The sequence below is a fragment of the Gossypium arboreum genome, chromosome 2 (assembly GCF_025698485.1).
Source record: "Gossypium arboreum isolate Shixiya-1 chromosome 2, ASM2569848v2, whole genome shotgun sequence".
Lineage (NCBI taxonomy): Eukaryota > Viridiplantae > Streptophyta > Magnoliopsida > Malvales > Malvaceae > Gossypium > Gossypium arboreum.
In genome coordinates this window covers 11,813,099-11,831,361 of record NC_069071.1, presented here as the reverse complement: position 1 = coordinate 11,831,361, position 18,263 = coordinate 11,813,099, and the positions used below count along the sequence as shown (strand labels likewise).

The window sequence follows — 18,263 nt, the reverse complement described above, 5'->3', positions numbered from 1 at the left end:
ACCGCATTGGCTTCAAGTACAAACATTCCATAATGGTTTGAATCCCTCGACTCGGCAAATGGTTGACGCAGCTGCTGGCGGAACCATCAACAACAAAACACCTGAAGAGGCTTATGAATTCATTGAAGAAATGTCACTGAATAACTATCAGTGGCAAGTCATGAGGACTAAGGCAACAAAAACAATCAGCGTTTATAACATCGACTTAGTTACTATGATGTCAAATCAAGTAGAACTTCTCAATAAAAAGATTGATGGTTTACTTGGTTCTGCACAGGTACATCCAGTAATGAGGTGTGACTCAAGTGGAGGAGGTGTGCATACAGAATATCAATCCTTCAATCCCACAACCGACGAGGAACAAGTCAACTATATGGGTAACAATAACTTTAGATCTCAAAATAACCCATACGGTAATACTTACAATGCAGGTTGGAGGAACCACCCAAATTTCTCCTGGGTTTTCAACAGCCACCTTATCAATAAGAGAAGAAACCAAACCTTGAAGAGATGCTCTCTAAATTCATCTCGGTGTCAGAAACCCATTTCCAAAATACCGAGATAGTACTTAAGAATCAACAAGCATCAATCCAAGGGCTCAAAACTCAGATAGGCCAGCTATACAAACTAATCTCCGAACGACCATAAGGTAGCTTAACAAGTAACACTGAACCTAATCCAACGGAACACCTCAACGCAATTAGTACTTAAGATAAGGAAGGATTCATTGCACCTGAGCTAGAATTGATGCAAGAAACTATGGTGAGCAAAGATAAAAGTGAGGTAAGTCATAACAAAATGGTGAATGAAGAATATAGACCTCATGTCCCATACCCTAACGCGACAAGGAAAGACCGCTTAGATGAACAATTTGGTAAATTCCTCAAACTTTTGAAAAAATTACATATTAACTTACCATTTGTTGAAGCTTTGTCGCAGATGCCAAATGCAATGAAATTTTTAAAAGAGCTTTTAGTAAATAAGCGGAAGTTGGACGAAGCGTTGCATGTGGAGGTAAATATAGTCTGCTCACCTATTCAACAGAATAAGCTACCCCACAAATTGAAAGATCCAGGGAGTTTTACAATCCCTTGCTTAATCGGTAGTTTAGATATAAGTCATGCATTAGCTGATTTAGGGGCTAGTATTAACGTCATGCCTTACAAAATGTTTAAGCAACTAGGTCTTAGGAAACCTAAAAAAACTAGGATGAGCATTCAATTGGCAGATAAAACTATAAGATTTCCTAGGGGTATTATTGAAGATGTACTAGTGAAAGTAGATAAGTTCATATTTCTCGTTGATTTCGTTGTTCCAGACATAGAAGAGGATAATAACATCTCTTTGATTTTAGGGAGGTCCTTTTTAGCAATTGCTAAAACAGTTATTGATGTTGGGATAGGTGAGCTTACACTTCGTGTGGGAGATGAAACGATTACCCTTCAAGCTCACAATTCTGGCATCACATCGAACATTGAAGGTAATGGGCCACACCAATCTACTAAAACTGACAATATGACTTTGTAGAAATTGAGCTTCAAAGAAGTTCACGAGCCATGTTCTAGAAATGATAGAGGACACATTCATGAAGAAAGAGGGCTACGGATAGAGAAGCTAGACGAATGGCGAGCACATAAACTGAGAACACATGATAAACCGAAACTATGCCAAAATGATCCCGATACCTCTCCAAAGCAACTTAAGGTTGGTGATAAAGTCTTACTAGATGCCGTAGATCCCCACATTGTCACTACCATACTGAATAAGGAAATCCCTCTTACAGTACTCAGTATTTTTCCATTCGGTATGGTGGAGGTGAGTCATCCCAAGTACGAAAGTTTTAAGGTAAACAACACCCGATTAAAACCTTATTTTGATGAGATTGATAGCAGGAATGAGGAGTATAAACTCCTCAAACCACCCTGACCATTCACTAAAGAGGTAAGTCAAGCTTAGACTATAAATAAGCGCTTCTCAGAAGGCAACCCGAGCACTAACATATTTGGATTTCATTTTTTTTTAATTTCTAACACTTTAAATCATTAACTTTATCTTTGAATTGCAAAGTTTTTTAGCAGACACGGCCAGGTACACGGGTGTGCCTAAATCTGTGGCCAAATAGGGGAAGAGACACGGCCGTGCGATACGACCGTGTAAAAGCAGGACATGATCTCCCCAAAACACGGGATACGATAAATCCCCATGGTCGTGCGACATGGCCATGGGTGAACTTGATAGGTGAACACGGGCGTTGGAATAGATAAACACGGGCGTGCCAGGGGCAAGGCTCAATTCTGTTTCTTTGACATGGACGTGAGACATGCCCGTGCCGTTAAGCCGTGGACAACAATAACCACAGGCATGGTACCCTAATACATGGGCGTGGGAGAAGCGAACAATGTTAGGCACGACCGTGCGACATGGCAATGTGCCACACACGCCCAAGACACACGGGCGTGGGATAGTAGCTGGGCACGACCTAAATCGCAAAATTTGAAAAACATAGGCTCAACTTCAGAGGACACGGGCGTGGCCCTAGGCCGTGTGGCCCTCCCTTATATAAGCAAACCACTGTTCATATTCTTCTTCCTTTCAAAACCCTAGCCAAAATCTCCCATTCTCCATTCCCAAATCCCTATTTCGGCCACCATTCCCCAGATTCTCATTTCTCCAACCCCTAAACCATCCTAAAACCCCTTACATTAATCCTCACTTTCCCATCTCTTTTCCCTCTATTTTCCCTCCACACGGCTGTACCCCCATGACACACGCCTGTGCTCGCCTCCAACATGCCCGTGTACCACCTCACAGTAGCTTTTGGTTCACTTTCTTACCCTTGTTGTGACATCCCTAAATTGACCCTAGTCGGAAAGTGGTTTCGGGACCACTAAACCGAGTCATAATAATAATTAACCATCATAATTGATGCTCATTATATGTATATATGCATGTGTGAAAATTTCATGTTTGGATTTTGTTAATTGTAAGTGAATTTTTATCAAATAGGACTTATGTGAGAAAATTTAGAAATGTGCTAGGCAAATGTAAGGTGGCCTATTAATACATGTGGGAAAGTGTTGTCCTTGCATGTCAAATTAGCCAAAATGAAGCATGATGGCCGGCCATGCTATGGGTGGAAACATGTCTCCAACATGTTAGACTAGTGATGCATGTAGGAAACAATAAAATAAGAAAGTTAGCATTAAAGAAATGGAAAAAAGAAAATGATGATAACAAAAAAAAAGAGTGTGGATGCTTTCCCCCCCCCCCTTGCCGTACATGAGAGAAACAAAAGCAAAGAAAGAAAGAAAGAAAAAAAAAGGGTGTTCATTCTCTCATTTTCTCCTTGCTTGGCCGAATATACTAAGAAGAAAGGGGGGAAAAAGCTTGAGAAAATCAGCCATGGGAGCTTACTAGACTAAGGTGTTTTGATACAAGAAGGTATGTTTTATGCCACTCTTGAAAATGCATGCATGATTTGGAGGATTGGTTCAAAATTTTCCTTGAATCTCAAATCGAAACTAAGTTGTTAGGTGAGTTAAAATTCGCCATGCATGTTGTTTTCCTTGGTGAGTGTTTTGATGTTGTTGTGATGAAAGCATGGAAATGAGTAAGTTCGAATGTTTAACAAAAGGAAATTTTGTGCCATTGAGTTCTTGTTGTTATGTGTGTGTGCATGAGTATTCGGCCATGCTATAGAATTTATGTTGCAACATGATTAATGCTTAATGAGATGTATAATAGTACTTGTGAATGAGCTTGAGAGTATTTAAACAATTAGACATGAAAAGGGTGGTAATGAGGCTGAAAAATTGTTGGATGGTTAATTGGGTAAGGAATGAAGCATTCGCCATATGGGGTACAAATGGGCATAGGTGTTAAATACCTTGTATTGGAAACTTTGATAAATAAGTAGCAATAAATTAAGATGAGATTGAGTAAATTTTCAGCTTAGTTGTGTTAAGTATTCGGCAATAACCATAATAATGCATGTGAATGCCGTATGTTTGTGTTTGATGGAGAGGTAAATTGTTTGATTTAGCTCAAGAGCAAAGGGGAACTAGATTGGACAAAGGAAAGGAGAAAGCAAACGAGTAGCCGATTTGGAACCGTTCTACCCCAAACAAGGTAAGTCATTAAGCACGTATTTGATATTGCTTAAATGATTGTAAAATTTATACAATTGTGTTTAATGGGATGATATATATATATATGAATGAAAATGTATGTGTATGGAGTGATGACATTTGTTGAATGTAAAAGAAATAGTGAAATGTGTAGAAAGTTTGCTTTCGGCACTAAGTGTCTTGGGCAATACGTGTGTACGGTGGCGAGATCGGCACTAAGTGTGCGTGCTGGAAATATATGGCACTAAGTGTGCAAGCTGGAAAAATACTGACCTTGGGTGTGCGAGCTCGGAGGGTATGGCAATGTGTGTGCGGGCTTAAATTACGTGGCACTAAGTGTGCGAAATCGAGTAGTAAGCACCGTGTGTGCGTACTTTAAATATATGGAGGTGTGTCTCCATTGAATTGAGTATGGACAGCGGATCGGGTAAGTACCTCGAGCTCATGACGAATAGAGAATACGTTCATGCTTGGGGTTGAAATTGGTAAGCCTTAAATCTATGTGATGATTGAAATTGTATGGTTGTGCTGGAAAATGAGTTAATGTGTAAAAATGCTTGATTGTCTTGTTGTGTAGAATATGAAATGTGGATGTATGAATTGGTGCGAGATTGGACCGAAAGGTCCGAGGTATTATGGTATAGATTCGATATGGACGAGTACCTAGCCTCATTTGTTGTACATGTAGTAGTAACTTTATCAGTGGATTGATGAATGCTTATGACTTACTGAGTTGTAAACTCACTCGGTGTTTTTCTTGTCACCCATTTTAGGTCTCTCGGACTCGTATTGTTTGTGTGATCGGGACCGTCGTTGAAGTCATCACACCGGCTGAAATCTTGTGGTATTGTTTTTGTTGTTGAAGAACATTTGGCATGTATAGGCTGTTATATTTTGTCGAATTGTGGGTTGTAAACTTTAAGCCATGTGAAAATGGCCTACGTGGTCGTCGAGTGGGATGCTAGAACCTATAGCCACGAGTCTTAGAAACTCAAATTTTGATAAGGTGGCCATAATTTGTGTCATGTATGATGGATGATTAAGGCCAAGGAAAAATTCATGAAATTGGCATAGTCTACTGCAGTAACTGTTGCGGACAGCAGCAGTGAGATGAGATTGAAAAATCACTAAAAATAGTAGAAGTAGAATTAAATAGTGAGTAAATTATGGAACTGAACCTTGATGAATCTATTTTTATATGGACGAAACGAAACGACCATATGAGCAGTATACTGAGAAATATTAAGGTTCTCGTGAGACAGGGCCAGAACAGTTTCTGGGTCCCCTGTCGCGACTTTGAAAATTTACCATAAATTATCCAGAAAGAATTAGGAGTCATTCCTTATATTTACAGATTCCATTTTGAGTTTAGTTTCATTAGAAACAAACGGCACCAGTATTAAAGCCCTTTACAGAGAGATATTCAAGTTGTAACGCGCGAAGGTCAGAGCAGTCGGTCCCTGTAACATGGGTGACTTTAACTAATAAACTGTACCAATTGGCCCAACCAAAAATTCTAAAAATAAATCCATGGATGGGTATATGAGTCTAAATTCAGGGAAAATTTACGAAACCAGTTTCCGAGTTTTGAAACTCGAGATATGATTTTTAAGGCGACGGTGACGCAGTTTTCCAGCCTGACTGGTAATGTCAAATTGGTTGGTATCTTGAGAGGGTTTGGCCGTTAACCCCTCGTGTCCGACACCGGCGTCGGTCACGAGTTAAGGGTGTTACACTTGTCTTTTCAATTTTTACTGCTACATTGGTATTCTCCATGCCTTACAAAGATATTGTCACTGTTACCAAATTGTTTCTGAATAATTTAGGAATTTTCTTTAGTATTTTCTATATTTGAATTGTTTAAGCTACTAAATAACATATACTAGTTTTAGGATCCTTACTTAAATGCTGATACATCTTTGATTCAAGTAAATGTTTCTGAATAGTCATATAAATTTTTCAGCTTTCGGTTAATATCGTTAAATGTTAACACATCTTGGAACTACTGTCATAATATTCTATCAATGCTCATACATTTTCAGGTACGCTATGTCATCATCGAGAGGCAAGAAAGCCGCGGTCCCATCCTCAAAGAGGCGTAGGGGACCGGGTTCTTACTCGGTATGTGCTACAGCCAAAGTTTAGCACCCGTTAATTGAATTTTCGCAAGCTTCGTAGGAGGAGCTATTTCAGATACTATGCGCACGACCCCTTACTACAGGTCGTTGCATCGATTGGGCTACCCTGGAGCAAGTCTAGCTAGCTGATGCCATCCGCGCCCTCCTGTCCATAGACCCATGGAAACAGTTCTTCGCTATTACCGAACCCACTTATTTAGAGCTAACTTTAGAATTATGCTCTACTTTTTATTTACAGGTGGTGATGACGAACAATGATGACCTCGGTACAATTCAATTTTGATTAGGTGTTCTAGTTCGCGGGATGAGTGTCCCAGAGTTTAGAGTCGCTCTAGGACTTTACACGATGAGTTTATGGAGGAGGAGGACATGAATGCACTACCACACAATATCCATATTTCTCCCTTCTTGTGCTGGAAGGCTTTGGCACCACTCTGTTTCACCTACGACCCTAGCCGCTCGAAGGCCTCAGCTCTCGCCTCTTCCCTACGCTATCTCCATGCCATATTGGCCCACACCTTGACCAGGAGAATAGAGAGCACTGGCGTCGTCAACACCCACGATGCCTACTATTTATGGTGCATGGCGAATGCACACGTGACTGACTTAGCCTACTTCATCATTTTCGCCATTCGCCATCAGACCGAGAGACATCGGAAGGGAGTAATCTCTATCGGTCCCTACGTGACGTGCCTCGCCAGACACTTCGGCCTCCTCAACACCGTGGCTCAGTCATCAGCGCTTATGCTGATAGGTCAGATGTCCCCAAAGGGCATCACGACTATGTTACATGACCGCGTGATTCGTAACAAGTAATAAATATTTATAATGAAGATCAACTATTATCATGATGAAAAGCCAAGCGCACCTATCGAACAATACTATAGTAATGGCAAGAACGGGATATCGTACCCAAGGGAACCAAAAGTACTAGTAATAACTATCTTTTTATTATCTGACCTAGAAATAAAGAGGGGTTGTTTATTAAACTAATTCACTAAACTAATTAAATAATTAAACTAAATTAAAGAGAAGAGCTGGAAAAAGACTTGAAGAAAATTAATTTGATAAAGACGACACCCAATGAGGAATCCACCTAGATTTCACTTGTTATCTGACTCTAAACCAGACGATTTGTCTAGAAGAGGGCCCCCTTCTAAGTATACTTAAGGTGTTTATATAGGTTTTGGATTGGCTTTCTTCCTCCCTAAGTATCCTTTTCCGTGTAAATTACAACTCTTTGAAAAAGGGACACGCTCGTGTGACTTGTTTGCTAGGCCGTGTTCGATCCGTTAAATTGCACATGGCCGTATGGGTCAATGGCCAGGCCGTGTGAATCGTGAAAGCCCTTGGCCGACACCCTCGAGAGACATGGGCATGTGAGCGGCCCATGTGGAAAGGCTTAGGTCGTGTCATCTTCTCGATTTGGTCCGTTTTGTCCCTTTTTGGCTCGTTTTTGGCTCCTTTTGACTCTTGGTGCTCTCCTGAGTACAAAACATGAAATAACCGGATTAAGAGCACCAAAATCCATAAATCTAGTGATAAACATCCATAAATATGCTAAGTATTTGGGGTAAAAATATGTATAATTTGGAATTTATCAAATACCCCCATTCTTAAGCATTTGCTTGTCCTCAAGCAAAACTCTCATTTACTGCTAGAATTCCTTCCTTTCAATCACACAATCATTACTGATAATGTTACAAACTATTCTACAAATAATCGTGCAGTGAGAATTCAACTATAGGGGCATTAAAAGCCTCAAACAATCTAAATTGAATATTTTGATAATAAAATCGTAGGTAATATCCTTCCTCTAAGTAATTAACTTTAGTCCTAAATATACAAGAGATGACATTCTCACTAAAGATTCACTCAAATCACTCAAAGTGTTTAAGGTTCAAGATTAAGCACTCGATTGTCTAACATGAGTAGTTATTACCATAGGCTTGCATGAAAATCAAATCTCCACCACTTGTAAATGATATGATACACTAATCAAAAGGTCTTTGCATAGTTGTAACGGGGTTTAGGTTACGAGTATGGATACAAGCAGAAGAGACAAAGGTTAGAATCTAGATAATTTCAATATATTACCCTACTATCAAAAACTTAACTACTGAATCACAAACAAATATCTAGAACTATATTACATGAGCTCATGACAACTTTAGCTTGCTGAGGATTACAATAATGATACTGAATTTTTTTTTAAGAACAAATCAAGTATTTACAATATAGAAATCATACTTCATGATTCAGTAAAAAAATGGTGAGCATAGTGAGGTAACAATATTAAATTTAATCTCGATAAAAAAAGTAAATTAATTAAGAGGATTTCAACAATAATAGGTTAATGGGTTAATGATGAGGGTTAATCAATAATAACAAAAATTAGTAGGCTCAAAGGGGGTTCACTAAGGGTTTAATTATGTAGGAAGGCTTTTTATGGAGTAAGTGGGTTAAATCCTAAGTGCCTTTATCATCTCAGTATATCAAATCATACGTATGCTTTTGACATATATAATCAAAGTAAGTTCTAGAATAACAGTTCAATGTTGACACACTCAAACCACAAAAGAAGTGAGCAAGAAAGAAAGCTATATTCTCAAAAGGCTCAAAAATCTCACCAAAAATTTTGGTTTGTGATGTCATTCCTGTATACTTAAGATTTCAAGATAATACTTCAATTTAGGAAAGTAGTCTAAAAATTTTAGTTCTCAAAATATCAACTTATCATGCTCAATTCTCTAATGTCCTATAATCAAATGACCATGCATAATTCCCATGATCTAATTCATGACATATCAACAATAATTATAGATCAATCAGAATTCATTCGATTAAGATTATGAGAAAATCACTTAAGCACAAGACCAAATTTAGGGATTTAAGAATAATGAAAAAAGTTAGGTTTCATGTTCATGTTCACCCCCCACACTTAAGATGTACATTGCCCTCAATGTACAAAGATAGATTATTCAAAATAAAGAAAGTCATAAGAGGGAAAGAGGTGAAACTCCCTGTTATATGGATGTAGAGCATGATTCTGAGGCTGGAGCGTTCGAGGAAAGTAGTAGCTGCCGCTGTTCTTGGCTAGATGAAGAAATTGGGTAGTTGAACATGGCACTCATTGGGTATTGTCCCCTATTTGTTTCCTTATTTTGTAAAATATTCTTAGCAGCTTTGCTTGGAAGTCTGTAGAATCATGAAGAGCTTATTAAGAGTTGGTGTGGAAGAAAGTGTAGTGGGATTACTTGTTAGAGATACTAGAGAAATAAAGAAAGTAAAATTTACTAATATAGATATGTCTTTCAAAAGGAAATAATAAAATTGAAAATAAAAATAAAAATAAAAATAAAAATAAAAAGATAAGAGGATTCAATGATCCTCGTCAGTGGGTTCCTCAGAAGGTGGCCCTAGAGTGGCGATGTGGAAATGCTGACACAGCTACTGCATCATGGCCTACATGTCATCCATCTATCTATCACATCACTGATCTCACTCATGAATCATCTCAAACTATGTAGTACAATACTGCTCGAAGTGAGTGAGTCGGTCGAAAAGGTGTGCCAATGAAGTAGCCGCATGAACTGGTCGCTCCCTAGGTGGTGTGGTAGAAGGCTCCTCATGCTGTAGGGGGACATCATCAGGGATGTCCTCAAGATCCTCCTCGTCAATGGCACGAGTGAGACGGTACTGAGGCAAATTGGTCCCACGTCAGCGCTCAATTATCCTCATGTGTAACATAGTCATGATGCCTTATGGGGACATCTGACCTATCAGTGTAAGCACTGATGACTGGGCCACAGTGTTGAGGAGGTCGAAATGTCTGGCCAGGCACGTCACATAGGGGCCAATAGAGATTACTCCCTTCCAATGTCGCTCGGTCTGATGGTGAATGGCGAAAGCAATGATATATGCCAAGTTAGTCACATGTGTATTCGCCATGCACCATAAATAGTAGGCGTCGTAGGTGGTGACGACGCCAGTGCTCTCTCTCCTTTCGGTCAAGGTGTGTGCCAATATGGCATGGAGATATCGTAGGGAAGGGGGGAGAGCTGAGGCCTTCAAGCGGCTGGGGTGGTAAGTGGAAGAGAGTGGTGCCAAAGCCTTCTAGCATAAGGAAGGGAGAAATGTGGATATTGCGTGGTAGTGCATTCATGTCCTCCTCCTCCAGAAACTCATCGGTGTAAAGTCCCAGAGCAACTCCAAACTCTGGGACACTCATCGTGCGAACTAGACCGCCTAATCTGAAGTGAATGGTGCTAGGGTCGTCATTGTTCGTCATCACCACCTATAAATGAAAAGTAGAGCATAATTGTAAAGTTGTAATAGCATAGAACCGTTACCATGGGTCTGTGGACAGGAGGGTATGGATGGCATCAGCTAGCTAGACTTGTTCTACGGCAGCTCAGTCGATGTAGCGACCTGTTGTGAAGGGTCATGCGCATAGTATTTGAAATAGTCCCTCCTGTGAAGCTTGCGGAAACTCAAAGAATGGGTGCCGAACTTCGGCTGTAGCTTTTACCGAGGAAGAAACCAATCCCCTACGTCTCTTTGAGGATGGGACCGCAACTTTCTTGCCTCTCGATGATGACATAATGTACCTGAAATTGTAGGAGCATTGATATAATAGTTTCAAGATGTGTTAACATTTACTGATATCAAGCGGGAGGTGAAAAGTTTATATGATTATTCAGAAACATATACTGAGATAAAAAATGCATCATCGGTTAAGCAAGAATCCTAGAACTAGTATATGCTATTTAGTAGCTTAAACAGTTTAAATATAGAAAATACTAAAGCAAATTCTTAACTTAATTAGAACAAATTGGTAATATCAATGATATCTTTGTAAAGCATATAGAATACTAATGTAGCAACACAAATTGGAAAAATGAGGTTGAGAAAGTGAACCAAAAACTTCTGTAGGGCGGCGCACGGGCGTGTTGATGGCGAGCACGAGCGTGGGGTGCGAGTGTACAGCCTTGTGTGGAGGAAAAATTGAGGGAAAAGAGATGGGAAAGTGAGGATTGATGCAGAGGGAGTGGATTTTAGGGTGGTTTGAGGGTTGGGGAAGTGAGAATCTGGGGAATGGTGGATAGAATAGGGATTAGGGAGTGGGAAAGGGTAGATTTCGGCTAGGGTTTTGAAAGGAAGAAGAAGATGAACAGTGGTTTACTTATATAGTGAAGGGTCAAACGGCCTAGGGCCACGCCTGTGTACTCTAAGGGTGAGCCCGTGTTTTTCAAATTTTGTGATTTAGGTCATGCCCGGCTACTATCGACGCCCATGTGTCTTGGGCATGTATGGCACACGACCATGTCGCACGGCCGTGCCTAGCTTTGTTTACTTCTTCCACGCCTGTGTGTTAGGGTACCATGCCCGAGTAGTGTTGTCCACGGCTTGAAGGCACGGGCGTGTCTGACGCCTGTGTTGAAGAAATAAAATCGAGCCTTGCCCCTAGCATGCCAGTATTGTTCCATTCCCATGCCCGTGTTCACCTATGAAGTTCATCCACAGCCATGTTGCACGGCCGTAGGGATTTATCGCATCCCGTGTTTTGGGGAAATCATGTCCTGCTTTCTCACGGCCATATCTCACGGCCGTGTCTCTTCCCCTGTTTGGCCACGGATTTAGGCACGCCCGTGTGCCTGGCCGTGTCTGCTGAAAAACTTTGCAATTCAAAAATAAAGTTAATGTGTTAGAAATTAAAAATAAAGAAGTCAGAATATGTTAGTGCTTAGGTTGCCTCCCGAGAAGCGCTTATTTATAGTCTAAGCTCGACTTACCTCTCTAGTGAATGGTCAGGGTGGTTTGAGGAGTTTATACTCCTCATTCCTACTATCAACCTTATCAAATAGGGTTTTAATCGGGTGTTGTTTACCTTAAAAGTGCCGAACTTTGGGTGATTCACCTCTACCGTACCGAATGGAAATATACTAAGTACCGTAAGAGGGATTCCCTCATTCGGTGTGGTAGTGAAAATGTGGGGATTTACGGCATCTAGTAAGACTTTATTGCCAACCTTAAGTTGATTAGGAGAAGTATCGGGCTTGTTTTGGCACAGTTTTGGTTTATCATGTGTTCTTGGTTTGTATGGTCACCATACGTCTAGCTCCTCTATCCGTAGCCTTCATTCTTCATGAATGTGTCCTCTATCATCCTTGGAACATGGCTGGTGAACTTTTTTGAAACTCAATTTCTGCAAAGTAGGTTGTGTCATATTGTCAGTTTTAGTAGACTGGTGTGGACCATTACCTTCACTGTTCAATGTGATGCCAGAAGTATGAGCTTGAAGGGTGATCGTTTCGTCTCCCACACGAAGTGTAAGCTCACCTGTGCCAACATTAATAATTGTTTTAGCAGTTGCTAAAAGGGCCTCCCTAAAATCAAAGGGGTGTTATTATCCTCCTCTATGTCTAGAACAACGAAATCAACGGGAAATATGAACTTCTCTACTTTCACGAGTACATCTTCAATAATACCCCTAGGGAATCTTATAGTTTTATCTACCAATTGAATGCTCATCCTAGTTTGTTTAGGTTTCCCAAGACCTAGTTGCTTAAACATTTTGTAAGGCATTACTTTAATACTAGCCCCTAAATCAGCTAATGCATGACTTATATCTAAACTACCAATTAAACAAGGAATTGTAAAACTCCTTGGATCTTTCAATTTGTGGGGTAGCTTATTCCGTAGAATAGCTGACCAGACTACGTTTAGCTCCACATGCAACGCTTTATCCAACTTCTGCTTATTTACTAAAAGCTCTTTTAAAAATTTCATTGCATTTGGCATCTGCGACAAAGCTTCAATAAACGGTAAGTTAATATGTAATTTTTCTAAAGGTTTAAGGAATTTATCGAATTGTTCATCTAAGCGGTCTTTCCTTGTCTCGTTAGGGTATGGAACACGAGGTTTATATTCAATAGTCACTGGTTTGTTTGTATTTTGATCTACCTCATCTCTTCTTTTGCTTACCACTGTTTCTTGCCTTGGTTCTGTTTCAAACTCCATGACTCCTTCGTCATCTTGAGTACTAATTGCATTGAGGTGTTCCCTTGGGTTAGGTTCAGTATTACTTGGTAAGCTACATTGTGGTCGTTCAGAGATTAGTTTGGATAGCTAGCCTATCTGAGTTTCGAGCCCTTGGATCGATGCTTGTTGATTCTTACGTGCTGTCTTGATATTTTGGAAACGGGTTTCTGATACTAAGATGAATTTAGAGAGCATCTCTTCAAGGTTCGGTTTCTTCTCTTGTTGATAAGGTGGCTGTTGAAAACCCTGAGGATTTTGTGGCTTTTGATTTCCTTGACCACCCCAGGAGAAATTTGGGTGGTTCCTCCAACCTACATTATAAGTATTACTGTATAGGTTATTTTGAGATCTGAAGTTGGGGTGTTGAAGGATTGAGATTCTGTATGCACACCTCCGCCACTTGAGTCACACCTCATTACTGGATGTACCTGCGTAGAACTAAGAAAACCATCAATCTTTTTATTGAGAAGTTCTACCTGATTTGACAGCATAGTAACTGAGACGACATTAAAAATGCCGGCTATTTTCGTTGGCTTAGTCCTCATAACTTGCCACTGATAAACTCATAGGCATCTTCGGTGTTTTATTGTTGATGGTTCCACCAGTAGCTGCGTCAACCATTTTTCGAGTCGAGGGATTCAGACCACTGTGAAATGTTTGTACTTGTAGCCAAAGTGGTAACCTAAGGTGAGGGCACCTTCTTAGTAGGTCCTTGTATCTCTCCCATGCATCGTAAAGTGTTTCTAAATCCATCTACACAAAAGAAGAGATATCATTACATAATTTAGCCGTTTTAGCCAGCGAAAAATATTTTAGTAAAAATTTCTCAGCCATTTGTTCCCAAGTAGTAATTTACCCTCGTGGTAACGAGTTCAACCACTATTTAGCTATGTTCCTCAATGAAAATGGGAATAACCGAAGACGAATGGCATCATCAGAGACGCCATTGATTTTGAATGTATCGCAAAATTCCAGGAAATTTGCTTAGTGAGCGTTGGGATATTCATCCTGCAAACCATCAAATTGAACAAACTGCTATATCATCTGAATAGTGTTAGGTTTTAATTCAAAAGTATTTGCAGCTATAGCATGTAACACCCCGTACCCGAGTCCGTTACCGGAATCTAACACAAGGTGCACACAGACTTAACTTAACTATTTTCACAGTCCATTTAGAAATTTCTAGACAAGCTGGTTACTGCATCACTGTCGCCTTAAAAATCATATCTTGCGTTTCAAAGCTTGAAAATCAGTTTTGTAATTTTTCCCTGAAACTAGACTCATATGTCCATCTACAGATTTTTTCTAGAATTTTTGGTCAAGCCAATTAGTACAGTTTATTAGTTAACGTCTCCCCTATTCCAGGGTTCGACTACACTGACCTTTATGCATTACAAATTCGATATCTTCTGGTACAGGTCTTCAATACTGATTTCGTTTATTTCTTTAGAAACTAGACTCAAAAAGGAATCTATACATATATGGAATGACTCCTAATAATCTCTGGTTAATTTATAATGAATTTCCAAAGTCGGAACAGGGGATCCAGAAACCGTTCTGGCCCTGTTTCACGAGAACTTTAATATCTCTTAACATATAACTCATATGACTGTTTCGTTTCTTCCATATGAAAGTAGATTCATCAAGGTTCATTTAAATAATTTATTCACTATTTAATTTCATTCCTACAAATTTTATTGATTTTTCAAATCCACACCACTACTCTGTCACAAGATCATTTTCAAGGTAAACTTTACCAATTTCGTGGTTTCCATGGACCAACTAGAGTTTTGTCATACATAGGTTCACATATAATCATATTTAGCCATTCCAATGGCTGATCATTTGCCCAACACTTCCATTCAGTCCGTAGTCACATCATGAAACCATACATATATACATAAACACAAATGGTCTAATGCCATACTCCACTTTTACGAGCCATTTTCGCATGGCTGTACACACATACATCACAAAACGTACTTGAAAAACAGCAAAGGGTAGTCCTATACATGCCATATCCAGAGTTCAACTAAGAGTACCAAAAGGGCTTTGATAGTGTGGATGACTTCGACTTCGATGATCCCGAATCCGATAGCTAACGAGCAAAATCTATAAAACAGAGAGCCAAAGCAACGGGGTAAGCATTTTTAATGCTTAGTAAGTCTCAAGTAATGAATTCAGCTTTGACTAAAGTATTACATTCACATAGCTAAATGAATCACTTTATTAATAGACATTCTCATAATCATACTTACTTCACACTTCATCAACATATACACACAAGGTATCCACCTATCTAAGAGCCGAAAGTTCGTTAGTCGATTGAACGAATACTATTTCAAACGGATCGACTTTTCCGATGCACATGTAAACATACCTTATCGTATGGGTTTTTCGAGCGTATTAATTGAATTTATTACAGCACCAAAACGCTCACCTTCAAACCGAGCTTCTTCGAAATTTAGCCGGATACAACCACAAGCACAATTGCCTTCGGGTCTTAACCCGGATTTGGTAACTTGCACAAATGCCTTCGGGTCTTAGCCCGGATATAACAACTCATACGAATGCCTTGGTCTTAGCCCGGATATAATCACTAGCATAAATGCCTTCGGACTTAGCAGGATATAATCACTAGCATAAATGCCTTGGGACTTAGCCTGTATCATTGGAATGCTCATGTACACATATATCAATAATCACGACACATCCATATTTCATTTTCGTTACTAAGGCTCAAACACAAAACATTTATCAAACCTTTCCAATTTCGGCTCAATAGCCACACACAAAGAGCATGATTTCGATTGACTTTATAACTTAGTCCCTACGCACATTCTACTGTCCGCCATAATATGACAAATCATTTCAATATAATTCAAGTAGGGTCATTACTCAAGACTTACCTCGGATGTTGTCGAACGATTTCGACGGCTATTCGATCACTTTTCCTTTCCCTTATCCAACTGTGGTCCTCTAAGCTCTTGAGCTAATTCACACAAATTTAACTTATTAAAATCTCATTATGATAGCTTATGGCGAATATGACAAGGAGTTTAAATGGTCATATGGCCATCCTTTAGCTCAAATACACAATGGTCATGCACATTTTTAATCACAACAAGCAATTCATTCAAACATCAAAGTGAAGCTCAAGGTACTTAGCCCTTATATACATTAGACATTAGAGTCACATGTGTACGAAATCACGTATCAAATTCAACACATTAGTTAGTACTCTCCTTAGCCGAATTTTCCAAGCCAAGAATAGGCATCAATATGCTTGCCTCTAACCGAATGCATGCACACCAATTCCCCTCATGTGGCTGAATATGCATGTCCATGTTAAGGCCAATTATACACTTAATACCACACAAAAACAACATACATTTTACTAACTAACGCATTCCATATTGTAACTCAATACGCATCAATCATTTATTTCATAACCGAAACATCATCATATGCAAATATATACCTTGAGATGGTAAATATGTCATACCAATACATCATATGCAAACATATGTACATATAGGTGCAAGGGCCGAATCTCAAGTTGCTTATATCCAGATATAAACACATATCCAAAGCTCAAATCTTACCTACCATGCAATATGCATAAATCATACTTATGGATATACCATGGCCGAATACACCACAACACCATACCGTTTCAATTTGGTCATGGTTAAACAAGGAACTTAGTATCTCATTCAAAAATGCTAAAAGAAAATCTAAGAGTCCTCAATCCACCATCACATGTATCATTATCAAGCTTCATTTTTAGCATGCAAATGAAATCCACAAATCCACCTTAGCCGAACATTATCTCCATGACATAGTGAAGATTTGAACCATGGGCTAGTTAGAACTCAAGCTAACTACTAAAACATGCTTGAATCTCATGGCACAACATCAAACTTACCTTAACTTAGATGCAAATATGGCCGAATATCTTCAACTTTTCTCCTTTCAAACCGGCCAAGAAGAACCAAAGGATGAAGCTTTTCTTTTCTCTTTGTATTTTCTTCCTAGTTTTGGCTCAAAGAAAGGATGAACAAAAATTTTTTTCTTTCTTTTTGTTTTCTTTCTCTCATTCATGGCAATGGGGAGGGAAACACTCACTATTCTCTTTTTTTTTTCCCTTTCATTATTCAATTCCCATGCTCATTATTTTATTTTTTTCTTACATACACCATTGTCCCAACATGTTTTATGACATGTTTTTGCCCATAATCCTTTGTCATGGCCGGCCACTAGCTCTTAAATGGGGAAATTTGACATGCAAACCCCTCATTTTTTGCATGCATGATCAACTAGTCATCACACATTTCCCCTTCATACTTTCAAAGTTTACTACTAGATCCTTTCTAGTGAAATTCACATTTATAACTCTAAATCAAAACATCAAAAATGTCACACATGAGTTAACACACATTGTAGGCAATAAAATAAATATTAAATTTTTTTATGCCTCGGTTTTGTGGTCCCGAAACCACATTCCGACTAGGGTCGTTTTAAGGCTGTCACATAGCAGGTCTAACTATGCTAGATTTAGTTCCTGTTAGAGAAGGTTTAACATAATCATACATAGTACGTGTAGTAGGATTTTGATTAGCCACAATTGCAGGAGGTAGCTGATTGCCTTGGTTTTCAACCATCTCTTCAGTTGGGGTTGATGATAAACCGCAAATTATACATATTTTTACCCCATGTTTAATGCATTTTATAAATGATTTCTCATTAGAATTGGTGAATTTTATGCTCCTAATGCTTTAATTTCATGTTTTGTACTCAGGAGAGGACCAAGAATCAAAAGGAGCCAAAAAAGGAGCCAAAAAGGGACAAAACAGGCCAAATGGAGAAGATGACACGGCCTAAGCCTTGCCATACGGGCAGCTCACACGTCCGTGTCTTTTGAGGGTGTCGACCAAGGCTTTCACGAGTTACA

General features: G+C 39.3%; 1 non-coding gene across 1 annotated transcript; it reads left to right on the top strand.

The window, feature by feature from the left end:
* The first annotated feature begins 13,988 nt into the window (after positions 1 to 13,988).
* Positions 13,989 to 14,095, top strand: LOC128289494 (small nucleolar RNA R71). Its single transcript, XR_008279142.1, has one exon. It is a non-coding gene; the product is annotated as a small nucleolar RNA R71 (small nucleolar RNA).
* Positions 14,096 to 18,263: the final 4,168 nt, after the last annotated feature.